Consider the following 16,772-nt stretch of genomic DNA (forward strand, 5'->3'; position numbering starts at 1 on the left):
GCAATCCGAAAACAAAGGAAGTAGGTTACAGTACGCTTGTTCGCCCACTGCTTGAATACTGCTCAGCAGTGTGGAATCCGTACCAGATAGGGTTGATAGAAGAGATAGAGAAGAACCAACGGAGAGCAGCGTGCTTCGTTACAGGATCATTTAGTAATCGCGAAAGCATTACGGAGATGATAAACTCCAGTGGAAGACTGTGCAGGAGAGACGCTCAGTAGCTCGGTACGGGCTTTAGTTGAAGTTTCGAGAATATACCTTCACCGAGGAGTCAAGCAGTATATTGCTCCCTCCTACGTATATCTCGCGAAGAGACCATGAGGATAAAATCAGAGAGATTAGAGCCCACACAGAGGCATACCGACAATCCTTCTTTCCACGAACAATACGAGAGGAATAGAAGGGAGAACCGATAGAGGTACTCAAGGGATCCTCCGCCACACACCGTCAGGTGGCTTGTGGAGTATGGATGTAGATGTAGATGTACAGATCTGTCATTATTAAAAGTGAGAATTAAATAAGTTGCAGACTCATTTCTGGTCCCTGTAGCACAGCTGTTATATGAAACTAATAATCAATAAACAGGTAAGCGCCACACTATTGTGTCTGGACATATAATTTCCTGGCCTCTCGTGTGTTCTAGCTCTGTTCACCTCTCCTAATTTCCGGTCGCAGGGGAAGGATTTTTTTGTTCGGCCAGAAGACGGTGGCCTAGTATTTCTCTAAACCCTCTAAATGGGTGGTGATCAGAGCCGACTAGACTGATTTTAAGTGTGAGTGATTTTCCCATGACGGCTGGTGTTTTCCTATGTATGTGGCAGAGACAACTTTGGGTCATGGTAATACCTACATTCCGCTTATAGTTAAGATTGGTTGGAAGGCCTAACTGTTGAACAATTTCCATGGAGTGGTTTGGGGCCCGGAAAGCAGCCCTCGGCAGGGTGTAGAAGGCGTGAAGTCTCCGGGGTGGATGTGGAGTTTTCGTAGTGTAGGCCCTATTTCAGAAGTCGAAATGGCCTCCTTTCGTGATCAACCAAGTTATATCTTACGGTAGAGCACTTGTCCGCGAAGGCAAAGGTCCCGAGTTCGAGTCTCGGTCCGGCACACAGTTTTAATCTGCCAGGAAGTTTCATATCAGCGCACACTCAGCTGCAGAGTGAAAATCTCATTCTGGAAGTTATATCTTGCGAATTGGAAATTTTTTAGAATCCGTAAGTGGGCGTGGATTTAGGGCTGAAATTCCTGTGCTCTAGGAAAGTGTTGTCTTTAAATGTACGTGCCCGCAACTGTGCAAGAAGAGTCCCTACACCAGATCGTTGATCTAGTAGCTCGCTGGACGGATGTATTTTAGTGAACGAAACAGACTTTCCGAGGTTTAGTGGAAGCCAATAAACTGTATTTATTTCAGCGGATTTTGAGAGTGATGTTCGTTTGTGACCCCTTCCCTGCTCGCTTTCAGCTAAATTGCTGTTTTGTTGTTGTAGCGATTTTCGGCGGACGTTGCTAATAGCGAAGTGGAGGTGATATATTGAACTGTTAGCTGTGAACATCTTCCAGTCTAGTGGTCGGCTTTCGTAATATTTTCTGAAAGTAATTACACAGCTATGTAAGTTTTAATTATGATTTTGGAGTTGTGGGAGTTTAATCCTGTCCCGAGAGGCAAAGTGAGGCTGGCGACCCTGGTTTAAAACGACTGGTAGTGTAGCGCAGCGGGGCAGAGAGTGAATCTCGTGAGCAGTACGTGGCGTAATTTGCCTCGCGCGCCGCACATCGTACATAGGGCGTGTGGATAATGAGAGTGGCCGCAGCTGGTACATCGTGCTGCGCCACGTAAGCTCCGAGGCACTGACGCAAGAAGCGTTTCAGTATTGTGCGTGAATAAGCAGAGAGTCCACTTACTGTTCGGTTGCACAACTGATGATACATCACCGGAAGCAGTACCAGGAGAGAGAGAGAGAGAGAGAGAGAGAGAGAGAGAGAGAGAGAGAGGAGAGGGGGGGGGGGGCGGGGCTGGGGGGGGGGGGGGGGAGAAAAACCGACGCACCACGAAGAACAGAAATCGGTAGATGTGATGTACGTGTACAGAAACGAATGACTACAATTTCAGAAAACTTGAATGATTTGTTGAAGAGAAACAGCTTCACAAACTGAACAATTCACTAACGCATTGGTCCACCTCTGGTCTTTATGTAAGCAGATATTCGGCTTGGTATTGATTGACAGAGTCCTCCTGAGGGATATAATGCCGAATTCTGTCCAACTGACGCGTTAGATTGTCAAAATCGTGAGCTGGTTGGAGGGCCCTGCCTATAATGGTCCAAGTGTTCTCAGTTGGGAAGAGATCCAGCGATCTTGCTGTCCAAGGTAGGGTTTGGCAAGCACTAAAGTGCGCGTCATTTACGACGGCGGCCGAGTTCAGGTTCGTTCTGCGCATATGACGTCACAAAACACAGTCAGCCAATGAACAGAGAACGACGTTGCCAGAGCTCGACTGCTGTGCAGAGCACAGACGAGTGTCTTCAGTTTTTGAAACGTTCAGTCATAAATAAAGTAATTGAATAAAAGCAATGTCTTGATAGCAGACTTTCTTTTATAGAAAGTTTGGAATCATTCTTTATACCAATTGCTTCATAGTCTATTAATTAACTAAACCAAACAAGCAATAAGCCTCCTAATTCAGGCGATAGCAAGGAAAGGTGTTTGTATCATTCTCATAACCGCTTTTTCGCAATAAAGAACAGCAGTAATTGTTTATTTCGTATTGTACTTCGACGAAACGTGAGTAATTCATAGTCGTACCAACAGTGTTTGTCGGTATTTTGCGTGATATTTTAAAGTCATCTGGGAGAGCTATTGAATTACAAGCTGCGTTAGTGTAATGGTTAAAGTGTTTGAATGGTAACTAAAAAGTTCTGAGTTCAAACCTTGTTCGTTGCTTAATATCTTGTTTATATAAAAACAATATCGAAGTGTCTTACTTCATGAATTTTATTCATTTGAATGTAATTTTTTGAAATTTCTAGTGGCAACTAAAATCGACCATACGGAAAGTATACACTATGGACTTTTTTTTACCACTGCAAACTCTTCAAAATTTCGTGCAATGGTTTACTACATCTAATGCTGCACAATAATTGCGTTGAACATCGAAACAAAATTAAGTCATTTATGGGGGGGGAGGTATCAGTCAAGAAGATGTGTAAAAATCAAATTTTTGGGCCAAATAGTTTTTGTGAAATCGAAAATGATGAAGTGTGTCAAAGCAGTCGAAACACCATGTGTCTGCACAGGCGAGCAGTGCAGTGATGACAAAATCGCGCACAGCGCGGAATGCGGGGAGCACGTCTCTGTAGCAACGAAAGGGTTAATGCGGCCGTGGTGGCTTTACTTCATAAACTGCGCGCTCCTCCCTAAACGTAAGTTTGCGAACTATACTATGGCGCTGCTTCTCTTGGCATGTGCAACTGGCAACGCAGCAATCTCCCGCGTCTGGGCGGGCACGCGCGAACTGCCAAGATAAAAGAATTGAACTATAGTACAAGGAGTAGAAACCCTCGTCGTGTGCTGAAAAGTAAGCCCAGGATGGCTTGCAACAAAACGAGGCGTAAAATATCGTCGACGTACCGCTGTGCTGTGAGGGTTCCACGGATGGCAACCAAAGGGGTCCTGCAATGGAAAGAAATGGCACCCCAGATCATCACTTCCAGTTGTTAGAGTGGCCGCGCGGTTCGAGGCGTCATGTCACGGGCTACGCGGCCCTTCGTGGCGGAGGTTCGAGTCATCCCTCTGGCATGGGTGTGTGTGTTGTTCTTAGCATAAGTTAGTTTAAGTAGCGTATAAGTCTGGGGACTGATGACCTCAGCGGTTAGGTCCCTTAGGAATTCACACTCATTTATTCATTCATTCTCAGTTGTTAGGCGGTATGGCGGGCGACAGTCAGGTTGGTATCCCGCCAATGTCTGGGGGGCCTCCAGAAATGTCATCCCTGGTCATCGGGGTTCGTTCGAAGTGGGAATAATCACTGAAGAGAATTGCACTTTGATCAATGAGATTCCAGGCCGAAGATGGGTTTGGAGACACCCCGGACAGTGGCGGAATACCAACCGAATTATCGCCCACCATATGGCCCGACAACCGGGAGTGTGGTCTGGGGTGCCATTCCTTTCCATAGTAGTACCCTTGTGGGTGTCATCCGTGGCACCATTACAGCACAGCAGTACATCCATGATATTCTACGCCCTGTTTTGATGTCCTTCATGCCAAACCGTCCTGGCCTTACATTACAGCAAGACATTGCCCTCCCACACAAAGTGAGAGTTTCTATTGCTTGTCTTCGTGCCTGCCAAACGCTACCTCGGCCAGCAAGTTCATTGGATATCTTCACAGTTGAGAGCATTTGCAACATTATGGGCAAGCCCCTCCAACCAGATCGGCGTTTTGACAATCTAACGCAGCAATCGGACAGAATTCGGTATGATATCCCTCAGGAGGACATCCAACAACTATCAACCAATGCCAAGCCAAATAACCGCATGCGTAAGAGCTAGAGGTGGACCAGTGAGTTACTGACTTTCTCAATTTCTGAAGCTGTTTCTCTTGAATAAATCACCAAATTTTTCTGAAACTGTAGTCGTTTGTATGTAATTGTATATCGTATCTACCAATTTCCGTCCCATTCGGACAATTCCTTCGTGAGCGTCGTTTTTATTTTGTCTTAGGGTGTATTTGGTTCACTGGAAGACTCAACCAAGAGTGGCGTAGCTTACAAACGGCTCACTCAATCGCTTCTTGAGTGCAGCTGCCGGCCGCGGTGGTCTAGCGGTTCAGGCGCTCAGTCCGGAACCGCGCGACTACTACGGTCGCAGGTTCGAATCCTGCCTCGGGCATGGATGTGTGTGATGTCCTTAGGTTAGTTAGGTATAAGTAGTTCTAAGTTCTAGGGGACTGATGACCACAGATGTTAAGTCCCATAGTGCTCAGAGCCATTTGAACCATTTTTTTGAGTGCAGCTCGTCTGTCTGGGATCCTTACCACATAGGACTTATTGAGGAGATAGGAATATCCAAAGAAGAGTGACGCATTTAGCCGTGGGATCGGTTAGTAAATGCGAGAGGGGAGACGTTCTTCACACTCCAGTGAGGACGCTGCAGGAGAAGCAGTGTGCATCAGGGCGGTATTTGCTGTTATAAGACTCACAGTGTACGTTTCAAGATGAGTCAGACAGCTACCACTCATTAAAACTGCAACACCACCAAGGATGCAAAATTAAGAACGTTAACCTGTTGCTAATAGCGGAGTGGAGGTGATATATTGAACTGTTAGCTGTGAACATATTCCAGTCCAGTGGTCGGCATACATTATAATGGGAAGAATACGTGATTACATTTGCAAGTGCTATGGGGGTATACAGGGTGTGAAAAGTAGTACACAGAGCTTGGATAACAGATACGGGTACGTCATTGCATGCTGCTTCAATTCTGTGCCAGGCTTCATCAATCACCATGGTTGGCGAATGGCGGCGTACTAGTCTGTCGGAAACTCATGACCGGATGTTTTCAGTGACGAGAGATCCGAAGAACGAGCTGGCCTGGACAGCAGTTAGATATTCTCTGTACTGAAATAGGTCAGGACAACACGGATAGCTTGCAGGCTTGCGTTATGTTGTTGAAAGATAACGTGGCGGAGACCTCAAAATTGGGCACTCCCATGTCTTAACACATCACAAATGCAATGATTGTTGTCGAAATAAAAACTATATGCAAACAATAGGTTATCGTGAAACTTCCTGGCAGATTAAAACTGTGTGCCGGACCGAGACTCGAACTCGGGACCATTGCCTTTCGCGGGCAAGTGCTCTACCATCTGAGCTGCTCAAGCACGACTCACGTCCCGTCCTCATAGCCTTACTTCCGCCAGTACCTCGTCTCCTACTTTCCAAACTTCACAGAAGCTCTCCTGCGAACATTGCAGAACTAACACTCCTGGAAGAAAGGCCGCGAAAGCCAAAGGTCCCGAGTTCGAGTCTCGGTCCGACACACAGTTTTAATTTGCCAGGAAGTTTCATATCAGCGCACACTCCGCTGCAGATTGAAAATCTAATTCTGTAATAGGTTATCGTATTGTGTACCAAAAGGCACAACATACCATCATACAGTTGCTGTGCTCGTACGACGATGAACAATGCATTCTTTCAAGGTTCGTTCTCCTCGCAGTGTTCACAAATACGTCCATTGTGATGTAAGTAGAACTAAGACACATCTGAAAAGACGACACGACGTCACTCCTGTGTCCAACGGGCCTTTCTCTGCTGCCGCGGCAAGGTGAGCGGCAAAAATGGTAGCGTTGTTTATAGTCTATGGTGCTCCAGAGGTCGTCGGTCTGTCGAAGTGGATACTTGTCTTGCTGCAAAATTTCCTGACTCAAGGCACGTAACGTTGCTGTTCAATTACGCATGATAAAGCAAACGATATGTCTGTCCTCTCATGAGCTACTCACCTGGGTCCATTGAGATCCTAACTGGCATTGAGTATGGTCCTCCTGAACTAACCGACTACTTATTCACATGACAGTGAAGGATCCCAACCAACGCAAGCAGCAATAACGGAGAACAATAAGTCACAGTCTCAACAGACCACGATCTTGCTGCTGTCGACTTTCGCCATGTGCTGCTAGAGACATTTCTCATCCTTGGACCAGGCACGACACGATCATCTCTCATTCAAATGCTATTTCTGAATGAGAAACCCGCAGCATTAACTTCTGTATGTACGTAACGTAGATATTGTTACCACCTTGAATCATGGACCTTTCGGAAATAAGAAGACTTGAGTGCCTCAGTGATACAGATAGCCGCATTGTAGGTGCAACCAAAAGGAGGGATATTGAAGAGGCCAAACAAATTTGTGGTCCGTGAAGAGGTACAGCAGCCGTTTATGTAGTCGCAGGGGCAACAGCCTGGATGACTGACTGGTTTTACCTTGTAACAGTAGCCAACGTAGTTTTGCTATGTTGGTAACGTGAACGGCTGAAAGCAAAGGGAAACTACTGTTGTTATTTTTCCCGAGGGCATGCAGCTCTACTGTACGACTTAATGATGATGGCATCCCCTTGAGTAAAATATTTAGGAGTTAAAACAGTCGGATCTCTTGGCGCTGACTACTCAGGGAGATACTGTCATCAGGGAAAATAAGCCTGCCATTCATGTAGTTGGTGGGTGGAATGCTATATCCCTTGATCGGTAGGTGGGTTAGAGTATTTAAAAAGGGAAACGGGCAGTTTGAAATTAGATGTAACGAGAAATCAGTGAAGTGCGGTGGTAGGACGAACTCGACTTCTGTTCAGGTGAGTACAGGGTTATAAATACAAAATAAAATAATGCAGGAGTAGGTCCAGTAATGAATAAGGAAATAAGAATGTAGGTAAACTACTATGAATAGCATGGTGGACGCATTGTAGCAGCCAATATAGACAAGCAACCAACACCCGCCACTGTAGTGCTTTACACTAGGTCCTCAGACGATAAATTTGCCAACACTTCGTTTGAGACTCATGAAAGGAAGCTGTATACATGGTAAAGACCTGGACACACCGCAAAGTTTCAGACAGGTTATGTAATGGAAATGTAAAACTTGAAGCCAGATTTTAAATTGCAAAATATTTACAGAAGCACATGTGAACTCTGAGCGTAATTTTTTGGTTGTGGACGTAGATTAAGGCTGAACAAATTGTAGAAAGGCGGAAATTAAGAATTTGGAACTTGGATAAATTGAAAGAAGCAGTAGCAGTAGAGTGTTTCGAAGGGTACATTAGGCAGTGATTGACAAACAGGGGGAATTAATTCAATATCACACATATGGGTAGCTTTGAGAGATATACAATAGTAAAGGCAGCAGAAGATCAAACAAGCAAAAAGAAAACACGGCTGAGTACTGTGCTTGGATAAGACGGGAGATATCGAATGTAACTGACGACAGGAGAGCATCAGAAACGCTGCAAATGAAGTAGTCAAAAGGGAGTACAGACGTCTAAACATGAGATTTAAAAAAGTCCAAAATGACTAAACAGGAATTGATAGTGAACAAATGCAAAGCTGTACAGTCGTGCACGACTGTGGCAAAGAAAGGCGCTGCGTACAGGAAAATTAGAGAGATCGTAAAAGAAAAGAGCAACAGCTGAATGAGTATCGAAGAGCACAATGGCAAGCCAATACGAAGTAAAGAAGGGAAAACAAAGGTAGAAGAAATGTACAGAAGAGTTATGCAAGGAAAAACTGGAAATTTGTGGTAAGATCCTATGGGACTGAACTGCTGAGGTCATCGGTCCCTAAGGTTACACACTACCTAATCTAACTTACGCTAAGGACAACACACACACACACACACACACACACACACACACACACACACACACACACACACATGCCCGAGGGAGGACTCGAACCTCCGACCGGGGCAGCTGCGTGGACCGTGACAAGGCGCCTTAGACCGCGCGATTTGATTCTAAGTCACATCTGTAATGTATCACTAACTGAAGGTCAAATGAGGTATTACTTGAGTGAAAAGTAGCGCGCCACTGGTAGAGGATGACATGGCGACAGATCGGTACTGAATGGCTTGTCAGAGCCAGTATGTGGATTTATAGCTATTACGAGACTAGGATTGTTAGTACTAGAAATTTTTCGTTAAAAAACTCCTCAGCGTCAGAAGGTAAGAATATTTCTCCGGACAACAGCGTTTGTTATGCTCAGAAGAATACGTGTCTTGTGTGAACTGGGGGTGGAGGGAGGGGAAAAGGTAACATTTATTTGAAATGGTGTTACTGGGCGTGTGGCTTTAACCACACGGAGAAATGTTCTGCCCAGAGGTCGCGTTATTCGCACTTCTCTCCCTAAAAGCTATACAACCAGATGCACCTCGTGCAGAAATGTTCTGCAGTGCTTGTTGCAGTAGCTCGTCCAGAATCTGAGCTTACGCACGGAACTGGCTCTGCAGTGACCGCTCCGTAGCTATCGCGTCATGTCTTATAATTTGCGATTAGTACCTACATGAACGCTGCAAAAATGAGACGTTTGCATGCGTACCTGGATTGGTCGTGGTCACTTCCATAGATTTTCTTCATTAGTGTTCTAGTCTCTGCAGGTGTCTGTAGGTGAAAGTTCTCAGTTTCTAGTGCTTTTGTTAGCAATTCTGCATTCAGAAAATCGATGGTGATACCCGAGATGGAAATAGTTAACGAAAGTATGAATACTTTTTAGGAAAAGAGATAGATGCTCATGTATTGAGGAAAAATGGAAGTGAGCGAGTGAAGCACGATATGGAAATCATGGACTTGACTTTAGTTCAAATGTGTGTGAATTCCTAAGGGACCAAACTGCTGAGGTCATCAGTCCCTAGACTTACAAACTACTTAAACTAACTTTAACTTATGCTAAGAACAACACAACATCAATGCCCGAGTAAGGGCTCGAACCTCCGGCGGGAGGGACCGCGCAATCCCTGACATGGCGCCTCTAACCGCGCGGCCACTCCGCTCTGCTTCGATAGTTTACGTTATTGTTAAAGAATACCAGAGGGAAAATCTAACAGCTCCTATCGTCTTAACGTGAGGCCCTTGAGCAGAACTATTAATTTGCCTGCCTCTGTTCTTATATTTACTTTCTTAAAATATAAAAAAAACACTTTATATAAATGTAATTGATGATTGACTCAATGAAAATGCAAATGTTCCATTCACTTTCTCAGTCGAATTTTGTTCAGTGAACTATCGTTCTATCCAGAATGACATTTTACTTCATGAAAACAAGCGGTTTCTGACTATTGAAACAACACAAAGCCAAGTTACAGATCGAAGGGAAATCGAAACTACTCTCTCTGGTCAATAAACAAGTCTATAATCGATAAGACGAGCGAGTGCAGTGCTCGTTTCCTTTTCTGAATTTTTAAGTAACTGGTCGTTGAGTTTGGCCTCTGTGCACAACGACAGCACCATCATAGTGAGATCAACATCTTAGGAATAGAATAAGATATTTATTAATCGTGGATCGCCTAACCATAGAGAATGGAGAAGTTGGAGGACGGTAAGGGATCTAGAACCTAAGTCAAGACTGAGAGTAACCGATATTTATTTCTTCTTAATGACTGACATCTACATCTACATCTACATGACTACTCTGCAATTCACATTTAAGTGCTTGGCAGAGGGTTCGTCGAACCACAATGATACTATCTCTCTACCATTCCACTCCCGAACAGCGCGCGGGGAAAACGAACACCTAAACCTTCCTGTTCGAGCTCTGATTTCTCTTATTTTATTTTGATGATCATTCCTACCTATGTAGGTTGGGCTCAACAAAATATTTTCGCATTCGGAAGAGAAAGTTGGTGACTGAAATTTCGTAAATAGATCTCGCCGCGACGAAAAACGTCTTTGCTGTAATGACTTCCATCCCAACTCGCGTATCATATCTGCCACACTCTCTCCCCTACTACGTGATAATACAAAACGAGCTGCCCTTTTCTGCACCCTTTCGATGTCCTCCGTCAATCCCACCTGGTAAGGATCCCACACCGCGCAGCAATATTCTAACAGAGGAAGAACGAGTGTAGTGTAATTCAAATAAAATCAGTGCAGAGCTAAGTTACCTGAAAGCTCAAATCATGTAACAAAATGTCACTAATGTTGTGGGGAAGAACTAAATTATATGGAAGACTGTCCAGAGGAAACATCTCGGGCAGCTCCCAAATTCAATGTAAACGAGATGAAAGGAGGCCATAAATTATAACCAATTAAGTAACAGAAGTTGCTTGGCAAAATAAGTACGTAACGAGCTGCTCAGAATATTGATCATGCTACCGCAATTGTGACATTTCCCCAAGAATCAGCTAGCATGCGCCGATCAGCAAAGGGCGCCGGCCGGGAGACGATTCACTAAATCTTAGTTCCAAACTTCAACTGCCCACTTAAAAAAGAAAAAAACCTTACCATAGAGGGGACGAGTCAATGTTGTTGTCAGTGTGACGAACGAGAGTATCGCTTATTTTACGAAACAGCAAGGTAACACATCAGAAACTTCCCACTCTTTTCGTACAAAATGCACATTGACAAACGTAATGTTGGTACTCTTCTGGAGCGGTATCCCCTCGACTGGTCAGTTTCTTCACGTCAAGCTTGGTGGCAGGGGCAAATTATTTGAGTGGATACACCAAAATTTTGGAGTGAAAGCAGCCGACTTCCACACGCTTGTCGTACAGCACAGTGACATCACGTCCTTTCATTTACATGCAGAAAAGGTAAAAATGTCATGCTCAACTATTCTCTGCGGGCGTCAGTGACAGCACGGCGTCCTCTGTCCTGAGCAAGTGTAGGCACCAACCCTGCACTGAGCAGACTGTATCCCAACTTCCGTGAAAAGTGTTCAACCCCCCAGGGATGCTCGTATTTCTTAATGACTCACTGACCGTTTCCTGTTGACTAACACGAATTGAGGCCACACCAGGAGCACTCCTTCCAAGCGGGAAAAACAATGCTTTCCTCCCAGGCGTACACGTCAAGTACACTCAATAAAATAACCACGAGATAGTGGCAGAAAACAAAACAATATTTCATAGTGATATGTGACGGTCGTGTCGAACTTGCGTGACTGTCACAGATTTTCTTATAGCGATTGCAGCGTTTTGTCTACCAAATGGTTGCAAGAGCTAGTACTTGTCCCACCCTCCTGGTAGGTTCAGCCTTTGACACTGGCTCGCTAGCAGCACTAGTAGGAACCTAGCAGTGCCTCATCTCTGAATTTGGAAACACGCAATAAGCCAGCAGTACGCAGCGTCTTGATGTACACCATTAAACGCTATTAGATTGAAAGCTAATAAGATTGCATACCCACAGAGTGTCGTCTCAGTTGTCCGACTGTATTCGTGATTCAGAATGGTCACTGGAAGCCATCTAGTGAAACCGAAGTGAATTCTGGAATGGCTCAAATGGCTCTGAGCACTATGGGACTTAACATCTGTGGTTATCAGTCCCCTAGAACTTAGAAAAAATTAAACATAACTAACCTAAGGACAACACACACATCCATGCCCGAGGCAGGATACGAACCTGCGGCCGTAGCAGTCGCGCGGTTCCGGACTGAGCGCCTAGAACCGCGAGACCACCGCGGCCGGCAATTCTGGAATTCTCTGCTGTTCTTAAGCTACATAAATAATTTAGGAGCAATCTGTGTAGCACACTTAGACTGTTTGTAGGTGATGCTGTCATTTACCGTCTAGTAAAGTCAACAGAATACAAAACGCATTTAAAAATGATTTACACAAGATATCTGCTTGATACGAAAAGTGCCAGTCGACGCTGAAAAAAAAAGTGTGAGGCCCTGCATATGAGTATTAAAATTCAGTTAATACTCGATTACACGATAAAACATACGAATTTGTTTATCTAAATTCGAATAAACACCTAGAGATTACAAGTACGATCACCTTAAATTGGAACCATCACATAGAAAACGCTCTGGGGAAAACATACCAAAGACTGCGTTTTGTTGATTGTCCGTTCACTTCTGGAGTACTGCTGTGCGGTATGGAATCCTTACCAGATAGGACGGACGCGGGATATCGAAAAAGTTAAAAGAAGTAAAACTCATTTTGTATTATCCCGAAGTAGGGCAAAAAGCGTCACGCATATAGTAAGCGAGTTGGGGTGGCAATCATTCAAGCGATGGTGTTTCTCGTTATGACGAAATCTTTTCACGAAATTTCATGAAAGAACTTTCTCGTTCGATGAGAATATATTTTGTTGACTCCAATCTACATAGGGAGAAATGCCCATCGTAGTAAAGTAAGAGAAATTAGAGCTCACACCCAAAGATTTTAAGTGTTTGTTTTTCCTACGTGCTATTCGAGAGCGGAACGGTCGAGAAATAAAGTGGTTCGGTGAACACATTGCCAAACACATTAATGCAAATTGCAGGATAATCACATACATGTAGTGCAGATGCATTGGCCTATGTTAGGCATTCAAAATAGCTGCAATTCGTCGTGACATGGATTCCACAAGACGGTGACGAGTGGACAGAGGTAGATGACACGGGTCACAAAATCCCTGAAACCTACGCGGTGGGAGCTCATGTGCTTTGGCTTTTCCCTCGATGTCATACCAGACGTTTTCGATATAATTCATACCCAGCGAACGCGCTGAGTCAGGCCAGATCCACAAATCAATGTAGTGCGCTTCTGGTTTAGTAATATAGGCAGTTCTGCCAAGAAAAGTAACGTGTAACTGGAGAGGAAGACGTTAGCCACTAAGCAGTTTAAGTGGTCATTAATTATCACTGACGTAGCCAACAGGATTCAAGGCCTCTGTTGTAACAATCACACGCGCAGTAAACTGAATATCGTTCATAAGTATCAAATGTCGGTCAAAAATGCTTATCGGATGCATTTAAGGATCCCATGGGTCAGGAGAAATAGTGGCGGAGCGCTTCAGAGAGAAGTTGCAGAATATTGTTCGCAACTTTCTTGAAGATGCAGCTGTAATAGGAAGCGACTTCAACTTGCCAGGTGTAGATAGGTGACAGTTATGCGATCAAAACTGGTGCTAGGGACTGGGATTCGTGTGGAATTATTCTTAATGTCTTGTCCGAAAATTACTTCGAGCAGATAATTAGAGAACCAACTAGTGAAGGTAACGTCTTAGACCTCCTAGCAACAAACCCGCCTGTACTTCTCGAATCCATTAGCACATGGGAATGTATCGGTGATCGTAAGGCTGTGATAGCAACTATCACTACGGCTAGTACAAGGAATGTTAAAAAAGTAGAAAAATATTTTTGCTTAGTAAGAGTGACAGGATACAAATTGCCGAGTATCTGAGTAGTTAACGTATAATATTCAGTGTTGAGGACGGAAAAGTGGAGCACAAACGTCTTAAGGAATGGGAAAGACACACCGTGTCTTATTAGCAGTGATAGAAAACTGATTCAAAAGAAGTCAAAATCTAGCTGACAAAAGCTGAACGAAGCGAAGGTGAGCGCAAGGACAGCAACGAAAGAAACGTTTGATGATTTTGAAAGTAAAATTTTGTCTACCGATCTGATTAAGAATGGTTCAAATGGCTCTGAGCACTATGGGACTTAACATCTGAGGTCATCAGTCCCCTTGAACTTAGAATTATTTAAACCTAACAAACCTAAGGACATCACACACATCCATGCCCGAGGCAGGATTCGAACCTGCGGCCGTAGCAGTGGCACGGTTCCGGCCTGAAGCGCCAGAACCGCTCGGCCACCGCGGCCGGCTGACTAAGAATACTAGGAGGCTTAGGTGTTACGTGAAATCACTAAGCGGTTCGAAATTATCTATTCCGTTACTCAGTGACAGTATGGTTACCGAAACGGAAGAAAACAGAGAGAAGGCCGAAATACTGAATTCAATCTTCCGAAACTGTTTCACCGTGAAATACCGTAATACTGTTCCTCCTTTAAATCATCATACGAACGTCGAAATGGCAGATACTGAGGTAACCGATAGTGCAATACAAAAATAACTACAATGGCTTTTTAGTGGGAAGATATCAGGATCATGTGAGATATCTGTAAAATTCTACAAAGGTTACACGAAAGAACTTACTCTCCTTCAAGCAGTGGCTTATCGTACTTCGTCGGAGCAACGAATGATACCTAGCGACTGTGAAGACAAAGCTCACTCCCGTTTCTCAGGAAGGGTCGTAGGACAGACGCTCATAATTATAGGCTTATATCGTTGACGTCAGTCTGTTGTAGAATTATGGAACACGTTTTATGCTCAACAATTATGTTTTTGGAGAATCTCCTTTATAAAAATCAAAATTGATTCCTCAAACAGATATTTTGCGAAACTTAGTTCGCTCTGCTCCTCCACGAGATCGATAGCACCAAGGTTGATGCCGTATTCCTTGACTATAGAAGGCATTAACACCGTCGCGCACTGCCGTTTACTGAAAAAAAACCTAACTTACCAAATACCACACCACCTTTACGACTGGATTCAAGATTTCCTTGCAGATAGAACTCAACATGTCGCTTTTAGCGGAACAAAATCGACAGATGTAAAAGTAATTTACGCAGTACTCCAAGGAAATGTGGTAGGGTCGTTACTGTTTGCATGTATACTCTGTAAATGATCTGATAGAAAGTGTCGGAAGCACTTTAAAACTGTTCGCAGATGATGCGTTTGTCTATAAGAAAGTAGCAAAGTAGCAACACCAGAAGAAGGTATCGATTTGCAGGATGACCTACAGGCTATGGCAGTTGACCCTGAACGGAAATAAATGCAACATATTGCTCATATTCAGGAAAAGAAAGCCACTACTGTACAACTACACTAACTGCACTATTGATCACAAATTGCTGGAAACATTAACCACCGTAGGAGTAAATATCCAGAGCGATCTTAAGTGGAGTGGCCACATAAAACAAATAGCAGGAAAAGCAGATGCCAGATTGAGATTTATAGGAACAATCCTAAGGAAATATAACTTATCTTGTTCGACCGATTCTTGAGTGTTGCTCATCAGCCTGTAACCCTTACCAGTTATAACGGTTAGAAGAGAGAGAGAGAGAAGATCCAACGAAGAGAGTCGCATTTCGGCACGGCATCATTTGGTCGGCACGAGAGCGTTACAGAGTAGCACAGCAGAACTTCAGTGCAGACGCTACAAAAAAAGCGTTGCGCATCACGGAGAGGATTACTATTGAAATTCCGAGAGAGTACTTTCTAGGAAGAGTCGAACAACGTATTACTTCCTCCTCCACATACATCTCGCGAAATGATCGCGACGAGAAAATTCGAGAAGTTATGGTGCTCCACCCGTAATTCAAATGTGGAACAAGGAAGAGGGAATCATTTAATGGTACCGTAAGTACCCTCCGCCCACACCATTAGGTGGCTTGCGGATTATTGATGTAGGTGTAGATGTAAATAGCATAGTACTAAAATAACCGTGTACGTCGTGCAGCACAGGGGACGATGTACGAGTAGAAGACGAATTACTCTGACGCAATCATGAACTAAGACATCGCTCCTGGGGAACCTCACTTAACATGCGATGCACGGTCGGTTCCCATACACTTTTACTGTGCCCAGTATTTTGCTCCGCTATTAGCTGTACCACAGAATTTCGCATTTTATACTTTACAGGGTGAGCAAAACTCCGATGTCAACGTTATTGGCGGTGACGTACACATACAATACGTTGCCGCCTACTATTTGTTGTACCGTAATTTGTCCACTTTCGAGTGAAACTAATGCCGGCAAGTGATGAACGTCGAACGAGAGTCTTTGTGTCCGTTATGGCCATTTACAGCAAGCAGGATATCAAGTTCTGCCCATTCAAAGTTACTGACCTGAGCATCTCACGCCCTTATCTGCATGCGAGTCTGAACGAATACCTGTGGCAGTTGTTATCCAACTCTGGTACAGCATAAAGCACCCTGCACGTGACCTAGTTGCGTCCATTCTCACGAGACATTGACGGTAGTAACCACTAAACTGCACTGTGCATACAGAATTTAAGCAGGACTACATCCTGTATCCATAGTCGAGGTGACTTACCAATGTTAATGCAGTGGGGTTCGGTTCGAATCCTCATGCTGGAACAAAATTTGATTACCGCAGTTTAGCTAGGAAAGAGAAGTGAGGAGGCGGGACAGGGATTCTGGTAATTAGAAATGAGCAGCGCTATACTGCTTCAAATCTACATATGCAGCTACATCTACATGGTTACTCTGCAATTCACACTCA

The sequence above is a fragment of the Schistocerca cancellata genome, chromosome 4 (assembly GCF_023864275.1).
Source record: "Schistocerca cancellata isolate TAMUIC-IGC-003103 chromosome 4, iqSchCanc2.1, whole genome shotgun sequence".
Classification (NCBI taxonomy): Eukaryota; Metazoa; Arthropoda; class Insecta; order Orthoptera; family Acrididae; genus Schistocerca; species Schistocerca cancellata.